This window comes from Hemicordylus capensis, chromosome 2 (assembly GCF_027244095.1).
Source record: "Hemicordylus capensis ecotype Gifberg chromosome 2, rHemCap1.1.pri, whole genome shotgun sequence".
Lineage (NCBI taxonomy): Eukaryota > Metazoa > Chordata > Lepidosauria > Squamata > Cordylidae > Hemicordylus > Hemicordylus capensis.
Genome location: NC_069658.1, coordinates 135,345,656 through 135,358,697, shown reverse-complemented (window position 1 = coordinate 135,358,697; position 13,042 = coordinate 135,345,656). Strand labels below are relative to the sequence as shown.

At 42.8% G+C, this 13,042-nt stretch overlaps 1 long non-coding RNA gene across 1 annotated transcript; it reads right to left on the bottom strand.

Moving 5' to 3' along the window:
* LOC128342495 (uncharacterized) lies at positions 1-10,969 on the bottom strand. The gene is made up of 4 exons (XR_008315022.1): positions 10,786-10,969; positions 9,579-9,649; positions 9,325-9,449; positions 1-269 (listed from the first exon to the last, which is right to left on the bottom strand). It is a non-coding gene; the product is annotated as an uncharacterized LOC128342495 (long non-coding RNA).
* Positions 10,970-13,042: the final 2,073 nt, after the last annotated feature.

Sequence of the window (13,042 nt, the reverse complement as noted above, 5' to 3'; positions counted from 1 at the left end):
CCTGCTTTGGGGTTTCTCAGAGACATCTGGTAAGCCACTGTGGGAAACAGATTGCTGGACTAGATGGAATGTTGGTCTGCTTCAGAAGAGCCCTTCATATGTTACAAAAAAATTCACCACAGGTAAGATCAGCTCCCTCATATGAGAGCCACTTGCTTCACACAAAATTGTTTCTCATGCAGAAAGGAACCCATGTGGTTTGCTTTCTCAGTGGTGCTCACAATGCTTGTGTAGCATCTGAAAAGGATTTTACTTTTCAAGTTGTTAATCTGAAATTGAAAATACCATCTGTTACCATAAATTAAGAGATTTGATTCATAAACACTCCCCAAGAGAAATTGGCAAAGGAAAAACAATTTCCTTTTGATTTTATTGTGTCAAACATGAATATGGGGGGCATGTCTAGCACCCTCTTTGTTTATTGTTTGTAACAACATTTTCAAAATTCTTCCCCCCTCCATATTTCCGCATTATTGGGTATATGAATCAGAAGTTGATTTTGTGTATGTGATCTAATTCTAATGCAAGAACACACATTGCAAAAACAAACAGTGACTGGCATCCAGACTAATGCTGCTCACATTAGAATGTTAGAATTTTCACATGTTCAAGGCTTTTTCTGACCCCCACCCCCTTTTCTGCTCCCAAAATATGTCCATGAGGGTCTACCAGCCCTCAGGAACATATTTTCAGTGGACATGGGGTGAAACTATTTTTTCTTTCATTGCCAAGATAATTTAATTTTATCCTTAATTGGACTGATGAAAAGCAGACTCAAAGGTTTTGTTTTTTTTTTACAAATGAACCATAGTCAGATGTATATAAGCAACAATTATATAGCCAGCACTTCTCAGCTTGCCTTGACGGCATTCACACGTAACATGTAACCACAAGTTGCTGAACCTGCGGATGATTTTTCTAACAGTGAATTGAATCACATACATTCATGCAACCTCTGTTTTCAGGGCAGGGGAGCCCCACCCTATTCCTGGTCTGCCAAGGCTGCATCCCAGCAAGCGCCATAGTACTTGTGTCGCAAGTCTGTGGGGAAGGCATTCGCACATCTCCAGGGCAGAAGGCATTGGCCATGATCTTCAACAAGGCGTGCTGAGCGTGATTGTGCCTTTTTGGAATGGTCCAACCACCCTCAGCAGGGAAAGGGCATTTAAATCCCTTTAAATGCCATGCCTTGCAATCAGTCCTGACAGTGATTGCACCACTGCCCCTGAAAGAACCCCAAAACAAAACCGTCTTTCATAAGTGCAATTTCTGGCAGTGGAGGGATGATTATTATTTCTTGTTTACACAGTCAGACAGGTGTTACTGACTGGATTGTTTTATCCAGACATCGAGTCCTTCCCAAGGACATGGATGGCTGGATTTTATTAAAAATATTGTTGCTGTTATTATAGCTATCGTCGCAGAATATAGGCTGTTCCCAGTAAAGTTGCTTTTTGTAATTGGTTGATGGTGATTTCTGTGGCCCCTGTGGTGTTGAGGTGCTCTTCAAGTTGTTTTGGAATTGCACCTAGGGTGCCAGTTACCACTGGGATTATTTTGGTCTTTTTCTGCCACAGCTTTTCAATTTCAATTTGTAGATCTTTGTATTTTGTGATTTTTTCCATTTCTTTTTCTTCTATTCTGCTATCCCCTGGTATTGCTATGTCGATTATTTTGACTTGTTTTTCTTTCTTCTTGACTACAGTTATATCTGGTGTATTGTGTGGCAGATGTTTGTCTGTTTGTAGTCGGAAGCCCCATAATATTTTTACATCTTCATTTTCGACAATTTTTTCAATTTTATGGCCATTTCATTTATTTATTGGAGAGGAGAGCTGGTCTTGTGGTAGCAAGCATGACCTGTCCCCATAGCTAAGCAGGGTCTGCCCTGGTTGCATATGAATGGGAGACTTGATGTGTGAGCACTGCAAGATATTCCCCTCAGGGGATGAAGCCACTCTGGGAAGAGCAGAAGGTTTCAAGTTCCCTCCCTGGCTTCTCCAAGATAGGGCTGAGAGAGATTCCTGCCTGCAACCTTGGAGAAGCCCCTGCCAGTCTGTGAAGACAATACTGAGCTAGATAGACCAATGGTCTGACTCAGTATATGGCAGTTTCCTATGCCCCTATGTTCCTATGGTCCCACCAATTTTTGGCTACAGGTAGCTTATATTTTTTGCAGATGTTCCAGTGTATCATCCCTGCTACCTTGTCATGCCTTTGTTTGTAGTCAGTCTGTGCGATCTTTTTACAACAGCTGATTAGGTGGTCCACGGTTTCATCTGCTTCTTTACAAAGACGGCACTTGCTGTTTGTTGTGGATTTTTCGACTTTTGCTCTTATTGCATTTGTTCTTAGTGCCTGTTCTTGCGCAGCCAGTATTAAACCCTCTGTTTCTTTCTTCAAGTTGCCATTCTTAAGCCATTGCCAGGTCTTGGTGATGTCTGATTTTTCCAGTTATATTGTGCAAATATTGACCATGCAGTGGCTTATTTTTCCAATTTTCTGCTCGGTTCTTGACTTGTTCTTTCTTGTAGGCCTGCTTTGTTTCATTGGTGTTGAATAGTTTCTCGTTGACCATTTGAAGTGCATCTTCTTCACTGTCCTGTTATTTGCTGATTTATTATTTCCAGGACTTCTCTAATTTTCCTTGAATCTAGGTGGTATTTTTGGATCAGATACTGTTGGGTGTTTTCAGTCTTCAGCTTCTTGTATTTCATATCTTTCAGTTTATTAGCATCTGATCTAAGCCTGGTGATTTTATTTTCTAATCCAATCTTCCATTTAGGTGATGTACTACTTTCTTTTTTAAATAGCAATAGCAATAGCACTTACATTTATATACCGCTCTGTAGCCGGAGCTCTCTAAGCGGTTTACAATGATTTTAACATATTGCCCCCAACATTCTGGGTACTCATTTTACCTACCTCGGAAGGATGGAAGGCTGAGTCAACCTTGAGCCCCTGGTCAGGATCAAACTTGTAACCTTCTGGTTACAGGGCAGCAGTTTTACCACTGCGCCACCAGGGGCTCTTTAAAAGGTCCACTGATCCTATATCTGAGCACTTGTGTTGTTATTGTTGCTGCACTGTACATTAGTTGGTTTGTTTCTTGCAAATTATTGGTTATTTCTGCAAGTGCAGCATTTATATCTTTTAATGCCTGAGCAAGTTGTTTTTTGGCAATTGTTTTTAGAGCTGGAAGTCGAACCCTGGTGGTTGTTTGGTTCATGTGCTCCGTTATTTTTTGCTTTAGTTCTTGTTGCTTTTCTGTTAAATGGCATTTGGGTTTTTGAGGTGAAGGCAAAGGGGAGGTTGCCTGGTTTTGATTTTGAAACAGTTCAGCAACCGTGACATCCTCTATTTCCAACACCTCCTCCACCTGCGCCTGAGCAACTATGTCAGTTGGTGGTAATTCTTCTTCCATATCTTGAGCCTATGTTGCTCTTTGCAGTTCTTCCAGCTCAGCTTTTGTGAATACTTTATTTCTTATTATGAATCTTCTCTGGTCTGCTAGCCTTTGTTCTGTGATTTCTGTATCTGGATGCTTCTCTTTCTCTGGTACATTCTTTTTAAATAACCTCTTCTAGTTGGACTAGACTTGTAATAGCAAATCATTATTTCCTTGTTGGCATTTTTCATATATTTTTTCCGGTTAAGCGACATTTCTTCCAGTAACCTTGCAGTCTCCAGCCCTGGTTGCTCAACTTAAGATCCTGAGTCCTGTTGCCCACTTGCCACCAGATGTCCAGGGACTCCAGCACCTGGCGCAGTCCTTACTGACCCAGGCGATGACCAATCAGTATAGATTTATTAAAGTTACGTCTCACCATATTGTTGATGGGAGAGGCACTCTTTGTCTGGCTCCTCTGGTGAGACCTGTCCAGTATGGTTGGACCTCTGGCATAGCTCTCACCTCCCCCAGAGCACGCAAGCCCCACAACCACGCCAAGGTAGTGCCTCACTGGTATTTTATTATTAATAAAAATAATGATGATGATGATGTGTGGAAGGGAGAACCAGCCGCTTCCCATTGAGGGAACATTTGCAGTTCCTACACTTAACTCATGAGAAGGGCCGGGCAGCAGGATCAGTATTGCTCCCAATGAAAGGAGCAATTCCTCATCTGTGATGAGGATGGATGCTGTTCCTGAGTGGACTGCTCATTCATGAGAGTGTAAGGCCATGAAGGCTACCCCTTCACAACTCATGAGACGAACTGTCTGTGGGGACATGGGTTTGGGGCTGAATAACTAATAATGTGCAATGACATCCCCTTCTCCCACAGACTGCTCTCTCACAAGAGTGTCAAGCCATGGAGGAACACATGAGGGGTGGATGGCAGATGCTGCCCAGCCAGGTTGCTCTATACAAGCAAGGTGTGGGAATGGGTACCCCAGCTACAGCTCTCCCTATCTTTGCAAATGCTGTGAAGAAACTTTCAACACGTACCCTCTGCCAGCCCATCCACCCATTTGAACATGTCATTTCATTTTTGCCCACAAGGGCGACCCCACTCTCCAAGGGTCTCTAGAAATCAGGAATCCCTTTCCTCCTGATTCCCCATGGCGATAGATCTGCATACAGCTCAATGCCGGAGTGTCAAAATCTCCTTTGGGTGCATCCAAGCCTTCCCTTGAGAGGAAAGGGTTGCTGTGCAAACATCTTATCATTAACCAGAGATAACTCTGTGTGTGTGTGTGTGTGTGTGTGTGTGTGTGTGTGTGTGTGTGTGTGTGCTTTTATTGGATGGTTCAACTCATGAACAAGAAGTCTGACAGAAGACTGAATGTTGTAGAGCCTAAGGTCCTCCCCAAGAGACTGGCCTTCTCAAGAGAGTGCTAGTCTCCTGTAGCAAACCGCCACAGGGGCGGGAGTGTGGTTTGGTCTCCATGGACTGCTTTGCCTGGGTGAGCCATCACAAGAGAATTCTTGGTCACAGTGGGCCAGACCCCAGGATCATTTGCCATCCATTATATCCATATCCCCTTCTTGCAAGTCATTATATTCCCTCCCCTTCCCTGAGTAAAAGAAAAATAATGCCCCTCAGCATCCTTGGTAACCCCTGCTAACTGGGCAAAGAGGCACCTTTTAACGTGGTGATTCTCTTTATTTAGCAGGGGGAGAGTAACTGGCCCTATTCACCCCCAACACAGTACCTCCAGTGACTGTTGCTGGTGTCTATCTTATGTTTCTTTTTAGATTGTGAGCCCTTTGGGGAGAGGGATCCATCTTATTTATTTATTATTTCTCTGTGTAAACTGCCCTGAGCCATATTTGGAAGGGCAGTATAAAAGTCAAATAAATCATCATCATCATCATCATCATCATCATCATCATCACAAATACTTGGGCATTCTCCAGGCTGATAAAATTGCACACAGTGAAGTTAAAATTAAAATTTGAAGTGAATACATCAGGAGAGTTAGAAAAATCCTCAAGTCCAAACTCAATGGCGGGAACACCATACAAGCCATAAACACCTGGGCTATACAGGTGAAACTCGGAAAATTAGAATATTGTGCAAAAGTCCATTAATTTCAGTAATGCAAATTAAAAGGTGAAACTGATATATGAGACAGACGCATTACATGCAAAGCGAGATAAGTCAAGCCTTAATTTGTTATAACTGTGATGATCATGGCGTACAGCTCATGAAAACCCCAAATCCACAATCTCAGAAAATTAGAATATTACATGGAACCAAGAAGACAAGGATTGAAGAATAGAACAATATCGGACCTCTGAAAAGTATAAGCATGCATATGTATTCAGTACTTTGTTTGAGCCCCTTTTGCAGCAATTACTGCCTCAATGCGGCATGGCATGGATGCTATCAGCCTGTGGCACTGATGAGGTATTACGGAAGACCAGGATGCTTCATTAGCGGCCTTCAGCAATTCTGCATTGTTTGGTCTCATGTCTCTCATCCTTCTCTTGGCAATGCCCCATAGATTCTCTATGGGGTCAGATCAGGCGAGTTTGCTGGCCAATCAAGCATAGTACACTGTATACTTTTCAGAGGTCCGATATTGTTCTATTCTACAATCCTTGTCTTCTTGGTTCCATGTAATATTCTAATTTTCTGAGATTGTGGATTTGGGGTTTTCATGAGCTGTACGCCATGATCATCACAATTATAACAAATTAAGGCTTGACTTATCTCGCTTTGCATGTAATGCGTCTGTCTCATAGATCAGTTTCACCTTTTAATTTGCATTACTGAAATTAATGGACTTTTGCACGATATTCTAATTTTCCGAGTTTCACCTGTACCTGTTATCAGATACACTGCAGGAATAATAGACTGGACCCAGGCAGAGCTAGAGACACTAGATCGTAAGACCAGGAAAATAATGTCCATCAATCATGCTCTGCACTCCCGCAGTGATGTAGACAGGCTATACCTCCTTTGCAGCTCAGGTGGAAGGGGAATGCAGCAAGTCCATCAAACAGTAGAGGAGGAGAAAAGAGGCCTTGAAGAATATATCAAGGACAGTGAAGAAGATGCACTTAAAATGGTCAATAACGAGAAACTATTCAACACCAATGAAAGAAAGCAGGCCTACAAGAAAGAACAAGTCAAGAACCGAGCAGAAAATTGGAAAAATAAGCCCCTACATGGTCAATATTTGCACAATATAAGTGGAAAATCAGACATCACCAAGACCTGGCAATGGCTTAAGAATGGCAACTTGAAGAAAGAAACAGAGGGTTTAATACTGGCTGCACAAGAACAGGCACTAAGAACAAATGCAATAAGAGCAAAAGTCGAAAAATCAACAACAAACAGCCGCCTTTGTAAAGAAGCAGATGAAACAGTGGACCACCTAATCAGCTGTTGTAAAAAGATCGCACAGACTGACTACAAACAAAGGCATGACAAGGTAGCAGGGATGATACACTGGAACATCTGCAAAAAATACAAGCTACCTGTAGCCAAAGATTGGTGGTACCATAAAATTGAAACAGTTGTCGAAAACAAAGATGCAAAAATATTCTGGGACTTCCAACTACAAACAGACAAACATCTGCCACACAATACACCAGATATAACTGTAGACAAGAAGAAAGAAAATCAAGTCAAAATAATCGACATAGCAATACCAGGGGATAGCAGAATAGAAGAAAAAGAAATGGAAAAAACCACAAAGTACAAAGATCTACAAACTGAAATTGAAAGGCTGTGGCAGAAGAAGACCAAAATAATCCCAGTGGTAATTGGCGCCCTGGGTGCAGTTCCAAAAGACCTTGAAGAGCACCTCAACACCATAGGGGTCACAGAAATCGCCATCAGCCAGTTACAAAAAGCAACTTTACTGGGAACAGCCTATATTCTGCAACAATATCTATAATAACAGCAACAACATTGACAATAAAATTCAGCCATCCTAGGTCCTTGGGAAGGACTCGATGTCTGGATAAAACAAACCAGTCAATAACACCTGTCTGACTGTGTAAACAAGAAATAATAAACTAATGATCTTTATTTGTTAGCTGCCCCATAACAAATTGTCCTCTGGCCGGCTTTGGTCAACATCATTGGCAGCTTTTGCCAACATCACTGTGCAAAAGATAGAACAGAGCCATTCAGGAATTCCTGGTTGGGGCTCCCTTTTAAACCCAACCCCGGGTATTGCTGCCCTGTCATGTTGCCTTCCCAGAGATCATGGGGTTGACCCCCCCCCAGTGCTCAAATCAGGTTTCCCTGCTTATGTTGCCACCTTCAGTGCATGTGCTTGTGAAAATACATCTTTATTGCTTCATTTTCTGAGAGTAAAGCATGTAGTGCCCATCTTGCCATCCTGTCCCCTTTCTCTCCTGATTGCCAGGAGGTGGGAGCAAGTGAAAGAGTGAGAAGAGGGCATGCCCCTGTGCGACTTTCCTGTTTGACAGGGTGACAAGCTTGGAATTGGATGTGTTGGTGCCCCTGATGACAGGCAACTGCTTTATTGGATCAGAGATGGGGGGTGGGCAGGACAAGTGCTTGGAGAGGCAGCCAGCAAGACGTGCAGAAGGCATGGAGTGGGCACGGTCCTTGGCGGGTTTGCACCACCCTCTCTATGATTACAGTTCCAGAAACTGCATGAAAATATGGTTACATCCGTATTTGGACATAACACTGCCACTGAAAAACTTCAGGTTGCAGCAGCGAAACTCGCTACAAACCAAAAGTTCAAACTGGAATGTCGCGAGGTAAACCTCAAGTGACTTTTGCTGCAAAACTGGCAAAAACACAAATTCGGACATTCACAAATTAAAACCTTTGCCCTATTTAACTGCGGTTTTGCGTTATGTGCAAATGTGGCCCCTGTCTCCTTCAAATATTCAGAAGCAGCAAGACAGGACAGCTATACTTAAAAAACTAAAATCTCAGTACTTGAATTCCCCTTGATGACAGTTCTGATGATACAGGACTCTTTGCAGATCAGCATTTAGAAGGCAATCTCCCTCTCTTGTAATCTTTGTCAAAGCTCAGGTTTGCAAAAACACGGTCCACACATATCATTTGGGCAAACAGCCCAAACACAAAGAAGAAACCTGAGCTAAAGTGTTTAGCATGGTAAACATGTTATCTGTTCAGAGTTGCAGTAACTGAGATGGGTAATGTGGACAGTGCTGTAATTCAGTGAGAGAGTACCAACTTTCCATGGAGAAAGTCCCAGGTTCAAACCCAGGAACCTGCAGGTAGGACTGAGAAAAAACTCTTTTTGAAGCACTGGGTAGTTGCCAATCAGTGTTGACAATACTGACGTAGACAAACCAATGGTCTGACTCAGTAGCCATCTTCACACCTTATGTTCAATACACATACAATCTGTATACAGAGTATGCATGTACAGATCTTTGTGGGTGTTCACCATTCATTATTCAACTCATTCCAACCTCTAGTACACTTGCAACCTGTACCCTACATTGGAGGGTGGGAGAGGTTGCTTATTCAGGTTCTCTTTGAACTGGTTCAGGTGATGCTTCATCCACCATCCTGACCACACACAATAAGGACATGTAAGCATGGATGTTTCCCCCCCACCCTCCTGGTGTGCCAGGGTGCCTTTCCCTAATTGCAGAGTGGGTTCTCTGAACCATGTCTCTACACATGCTGCAAATACTAGTGTAAGTTACCACCCCCCTCTGCTGTTAAATAAACAGCATCTCAGCATGCTGGGAAGAGTAAAGGACTGCAGATTCAAGGCATGCATACAACTTTATTGTGTGTGGTTGGACTGGCAGATGAACTATCACCTGAACTGGCTCTTTTAAAATGAACACATATACAGTCATTCACACAAAAACATGTAGTTGTGTACAGACACCTCCACGTACTTTCAGTGCACAACTAGCAGAAGGCAGTTTCATATGACCAGAGCCTTAGCTGAACGGAAGAAGCGGCAGAGCCCAATTTTCATATGTATATAAGGTCTGTGGTCATTACTTGGTCACAGACTGATCTAGGAAGCAAAAATAAATTTTAAAATATGTTCATTTTAATTAGTCATGTTAATGTTCGTTGGAGACTGCTCAGCATTTTAAAAACAAGTTAGCTAACTCATGGATATGCAAACTTTAGATTAGCCAACCTTTATTTTAGTGCTGTGTGTCATTCTGTGAAACATGCCAGCCATTGATTTGTAATTGTGTCAGCGACGACCTGCCAAAACAGCAGCATGTAAACGTTTTTCCAATCTGGATGAAAGAGTGAGACGCAAGAGAGATGGCTTCTGCATGTTGCTTTGCAAATGGGTTAATGAACGATATGAACTCACTGTAATTAACTATTGATCTCTTGGGTGAAACGTTGTCAACAGGATGGAAATGGAATATGGAATGCTTAAACAATAACGAAATCGTCTTTGACTGTGCTTCCCAGAGTATAAGTTCTCATTGAGTCCTAAAATGAAAATATTGGTCTTCAGACCAATGAACAGTATTGGCAGTTGGGAAGTCCTCTGGGAGCATCTGAAGACGGATGCTGTCAGATGTGGAGTTTCATAATATACATGGTAGGCAGGATATCACTTGGCTATGGTTATAATAGCATCTCAGCAGGGGATACAGGGCTGAAACAGGAAAGGGGTGCACTTTCAATGCACCTCCTACACTTCTGTATTATGCCTACATACTATCCAGCATTCTGGGATACTTTCTAAAACAGCTGCTTTTGTAAAATTTAATGGGCTGACATATAGAGTAAACATGCATTAGCGTAGCAAGAGAGCAGCCTAACTAGCTGTAATGGTGCAGCAAGGAAGCGGCAATCTTTTACCACCACCCTCTTCCTCAGGAAGTCCTTGCCCCATATGTCCTTGAGAGTGCACAGCCCTGAGGACAGTGCAGTGCAATCCCCCCCCCCCCGCCAGCCTCCCTTCCTTCCAAAACCATTCTTCGGTTCATTCAGGCCTTTCCCTCCGGCGCAGCAGCCATTTTGGAGGCCGCCACGCCTGCACAATGGACTGCTGCCACTTTTGGGAAGGAAGGGAGATTGGTTGGGGGAGAGGGAACCACCACAGCCCCCCCCCCGGGGGGGTAAGTTAATAATAATTAAAAAAAAATCGTGAACCTCCTGGACCAGACCAAACCGGGGTGGGGGGGTTGAGGACCTGGTGGCCTAGTCTGGTTCAGTCTCGAACCAAACCAGATCAGCCGGTTCCATGCACACCCCTAATCCTTGCTCTGTATGTCAACTATGGTGTCTAAATGTGCCTTCCTAATGATCAACACAAGTTATTCTGGAAACCTTTTGCCAAGAGGATAACCTTTCTAGAGAGGTTCATAATAATGTTTCACCTGCTCCTAATCTCTGATGGATTGCCATTCTCACAATTAGGGTAAGCAGACTCATTTCTTCCGAACAAATTCCTTTTTTGTCTCCTGTTCCTTAAAACACCATAAACTCAAATCGGATTCTGTTTAAAGCTTGACCCTCATCTTAAATTAATTTTCTGGCATTGGAGCCAGTGCAGTTCCTTCAGTGGCTGTTTGTAGAGGGGTGGGCAAGAGGGAGTGCCCCCTCCGGAATGAACTGAACATTCTATCTTTGACAGTTGGTTTTGGTGTTTTCTTACACACATGCATTAATGCAGAGGTTAGACCTGCTTCAGATCTGATGTCTGGCATTCCACAGCCAAAGCAGACAATAGATTCTGTGCAAAAGATGTGAAAAGCAATCTTGCAGGCATGAATGGTCTGATTTCCCCCACCTAAACATGTCATTTACATTTTCACCATAACACATTACATCTGAAAACAAAAAATACAATGCAATTATCATCACCAATATATTAAACCTTTTCTCTTGTAATTAAATAAGATCACTATAGACATCTCACATTAACATTATTTCTGCGTTAATGTTTGCTTGGAGTCCTCATTTGGAGTATTGTGGTTAAATCGACAAACTAAAGCTGTCTGTTTGTCTAGAGCCTTGCTGCATGTTTGTCAAATGTCTGAAAATTTTTAAGCTATTTATTACAGACGAGTTCCAAAATGTATCATGCAGTAAACATCATTCAGGCGCAGCCCAGGCCCATGCAACCCTTGGTGCTTCTCACTGCATACATGTGCAGGTGTTTTTATGTGTCATTGCCCCCACACCTTCCAACATGGCACACAATAAAGAGACACACAATCAATTCTCATGGGAGAAAGGGCCACAACTTTAATCACTTTGCATAAATGAATGATGGCAAGAATAAACTGTATTCCAGCAGTGTGGGCCTAACTAAGGAGTCAGACATTTAAGGAGTCAGGAGGAGTCAGACTTTCATCCACCTAAAGCCTTTTGGGTGACACATCCTGGATCAGAGCCAGGTGTTACCAGAACTGCCCCGGAGTGCTGGCTAGGCACTCCAACTATGCTTTTGGCTTAGTGTGGGGAATTTGCTTGGCTAGAGGGAACAGTTCTGTCTCAGTATCAATTTGAGCACGTTTTGTGTTTTGGAAATGATGAGGAGGCTGAAATGTAACCCAACAGATTTATTAAAGATTAAAGTGGTATAGGAAGGCAAATGTTTGGTTAGGCAAGGAAATAAAATCTTAACTTTTTGTCTTAACATGAATCTCACTGAAGGTAATTTAGTTTAGGGTCCAAATTGCAGATTAAGACAGGTTAAGGCTTACTGTAGAAAGTGCTTGAGAGCGGGGAGGAAGGAAAGAAGAGGGGGAAAGAAAACTGAGAGAGGAAGGAGGTTAGTTTACCTAGCCTTAGTCCGGTGGTGTGTTCGGTGCACTTGCAGATCTCCTTGTGGGGAAATGGGCAGAAAAGAGAAAGGCACAGTTAGGGGCAAAGGGCTCCAATTTGCCTGGATGACAGTCCATAGGACAGGGATCCAAACAGATTCCAAGATGTTGGTTTCAGAACTCTGGAGTCTGAGATGGAGAGACTCTGCACTCTCTTTATAGTAAAGGAGAGGCTGAGCTGCTATGGGCTTGTGGCACATATGGGCCCCTACATATATTGTAGCCCCTACATACAGATATTGTGGCCTCTACATATACCTGCAAAACATGCCCTGAGGCACTTCCCAAGCTGAGCTCCCTCCCTGGAGGGGCAGAAACTGGGGTAGAACAATGTTCATAGTTGCATGAATTGAACAGTCTTGTGAGTGACTTGCTTAAACAAAAGGCAAAAGTGGCCTGTTAAAGTGTACGTGTAGTTATGAATAGCTAGGTTTGCGGATTATCTTGAGATGGAAATGCCATTACAGGTTTTTTAAAAAGATATACAATTTGAGATTTTAATGGGTGGCCTCTGCTCTAGTCATTGTCAGCCAATTAAGCTATTAACAGCAGGTTGGAAAATGTTTTTCTAAGGTGTCTGCAGAAAATTCTATCTCTTTTTGTTTTCCTTCCCTTGAGATGTATGCCTTGAATTAGGTCTGCTTGCTGGCTGATTGCTTTCTCTTTAAGATAAAAAGAGGGATTGGGGATGAGCCCTTACATCTTAAGGATTCTTAACAGCATCTTAGCTATTATGACCTTGGTGTGCATTGCCTCACCCTTTGCTTATGCCAAGCGACCAGCTGCGAGTGTTGCCAAATTTGGG